At 62.8% G+C, this 2,618-nt stretch overlaps 1 non-coding gene across 1 annotated transcript; it reads right to left on the bottom strand.

Annotated features, from left to right (window-relative positions):
- Positions 1-746: 746 nt before the first annotated feature.
- LOC142794138 (5.8S ribosomal RNA) lies at positions 747-899 on the bottom strand. The gene has a single exon (XR_012892098.1). It is a non-coding gene; the product is annotated as a 5.8S ribosomal RNA (ribosomal RNA).
- Between the last annotated feature and the right edge of the window lie 1,719 nt (positions 900-2,618).

Below are 2,618 nucleotides of genomic sequence, written 5' to 3'. Positions count from 1 at the left end.
CCCAACTGGAGTGGCCCAGTTTTTTGAACGGGACGGGAACTGCGAAGCACTTAGACCGACGGCGGACTACGACGAGAACGCCTTAAGCTTCGCCAACGTTTCGCCAACTCGTGCGGGAGACTTTTTCCGCTTCGCGGCAAGTCGTCGCGCCGTGCTCTCCGCATCAACCGCGTACGCAGCGAACCGCAAACGTCGGGCGCAGCCTCCTCACCTCCCTGCGCTTTGCGCGCGAACGTTCCCTGTTCGCGCGGCAAAGCCTGGAGGAGGCACGGCCCCGCAGCGTGTTCGAGCGCCCGGTCTACGGGACACCCTGCTTACTTCGAGGGCAACAAGCGCAACGCAAGGCTGCGATCTCGCGCACTTTGCGCACGGCTGGAGAAGCTTTGCTGGCCGGCTTTCGCTCCTCGTGTTTACCGTGCGTTAAAGTTGCGCGTCCGTGGCTCTCGCAGCTCTTGCGCGCCCGGTCGCAGAGAGGAGTACGCAACCTCGACCGCACTTTCCCTGCAGGCTTCCTTCCGACTCGAAGTCCTGCGGCGGTCTCAACGAGGTGCCACATCCTCAATGCAGTCGGTCGCCCCCGTTTCGGTTGGGCTCTGGCACGACGGTCGCCACCGTCTCGCCCTTGAGTGGCCGCTGTTGGCGCTCGCTGTGAGGTGTTCAGCGTGCTGTCCGTGTTGCCGACGCGGTCAAAACGAGTCGACGGCTCACGTTCCCTTGTGCGCCGAAGGCTCTCTTGATATGTGATCCGACCCTCAGACAGACGAAGCCAAGGGAAGACCCAAGGCCGCAATGTGCGTTCAAAGAATCAGTGCTCAGTGTGTCCTGCAATTCACACCAAGTCTCGCAGCTGGCTGCGTTCTTCATCGACCCGAGAACCGAGTGATCCACCGCTTAGAGTCGTGAAAAAGTGTTTGTTCAATTCCGTACAGTCAAAACCAAACGTTTCTGGCACTCGGCCAAACAGTGGCCAAGAAGGGCGCTTTTCAGCGCACGCTTGGACTCCAAAACTCTGCCGCGCCTTTTTCGGCTGCCGCAAATCGAGCAAACGGTGTGTTTCGGACGGCGTTTCGCTTTCGCTACTTGCGAGTGCTTTCGTGGTCCACCCCTCTATAAATACTCGGGAGGCGTCGAAGCCGGTTCTCCAAGCCGGACCCGTAGGTATCGTTGTGTGCTCGCTCTCATTGGCCCGCCTAACCAGAAAATGCCTGCGGTACACCCATTTGGATAAGAGTGCACGCAGATGCGGGCCTCGACGGCTACACATTTCCTCGGGCGGCCGCCTCCCGGCCTCCGTGGAGCGCGGGATGCACGGTCCCATCGACAAGCCTCTCCCGTTTTTACCGTGGCGTCGCGGTTCACCACGGCAGGCGGGTCGGTCTCCTCCGCATAAAAAGGGGGACCCCCGCTTTTTGTTCCACGAAATCGCACAAGCTTTTTTCGCATCCACGGTTTGCCACCGCACACCAAAATGCCGATCCGGCTGCCTACTTTAGCCAACAGGTGGAGCCAGGCGCGCCGTACTTGCGCGGCACTTCCCACGTCCACCGAAGTCGGTGCCAAGGACCACTTTCGGCGCCGGAGCCGCGTACGAGCCTACTCGAGGCGGAAGAACGAAGCCAGCAAGGGCCTGGCCGCAAGTGCGTTCAATTGTCGGGACGTCCAAGTCCCTCGTTCTTCCGTGCTTCCTCTTTCGGCAAGTCGTTGCGGCACCTTCCCAAAGCGCGCAGACCCGCTAATCGCGACGAGCGCGACGTGGCCGTGCCGCCTTTCCCTCGGCAGCAAGCAAAACGCCTGGCAACGTCGACGCTCCCCTAACCGCGATCTCGCACCGTGTTTCGTGTGGCAAATTCAAAAGCCGGCCGGCGCTGCTGCAACCATTACGGTCGGTACGCATACGCCGCGGAGGGCGGGACGGTCATCGGAGCGTGCGGTTCCTCCATCGAGTACTGCGCACCTCGGCCGTCGCATCGCCGTGCCATGACCGGCCGCGCGTCAACGCGAACCGGTGCCAGCGAGATCCCTCGCCTGCAAGAACCGACCGGCAGCCTCCGTCACCCGAGGACGCGGAGGCGCTTGCCGCGGACGGCGGGACGGTATGCACTGGTGCACAGCGGACCCGTCACATCGCCAGTTCCTTGACCGACCGCCGACGCTTGTGCCGTTCCTCTCGTACTTGGCAGTCGCCGCGCGATTGTCGGGTCTCGTTCTTGCACGCTCGAACGGTCGGGAGGGCACTCGGCTGGCGTTTCGGGAACGCGCAGCCTCGCCTTCTACCGACGTAACCACGACTCGCCGTTCGCGCTCCGCCGCTCCTGTTTACAGTACTAGGCGGTCCCGCAGCGGTCGGGTCGCGCATTTCGAGCGCTTCGAGCCACGGTGCTGTGGCGGGTCGAAAGCCGACCTATGAGTGCGTTGCGCCGTTTGTACCCGCGTCCGCCACCTGGCCGACCGTCCAAGGTCGCGGTGTTGGCGTCCGCTGGGCGCAACAATTTGTCACGGGGTGCCGCTCCACATTCAGGCAGCCCCGTGGGGAAAAGCCGACCCCGCGTCCAAACGGGGTCAGCGGCAGAAAGTGTCGGGCGCAGACGCAGCTGAGGCGCTCACCCTTCACAATCCGT

The sequence above is a fragment of the Rhipicephalus microplus genome, unplaced genomic scaffold (genome assembly GCF_043290135.1).
Source record: "Rhipicephalus microplus isolate Deutch F79 unplaced genomic scaffold, USDA_Rmic scaffold_378, whole genome shotgun sequence".
In the NCBI taxonomy this organism is placed as follows: domain Eukaryota; kingdom Metazoa; phylum Arthropoda; class Arachnida; order Ixodida; family Ixodidae; genus Rhipicephalus; species Rhipicephalus microplus.
Note: the sequence above shows the minus strand (reverse complement) of the source record. Positions and strands in the feature narration are given on the sequence as shown.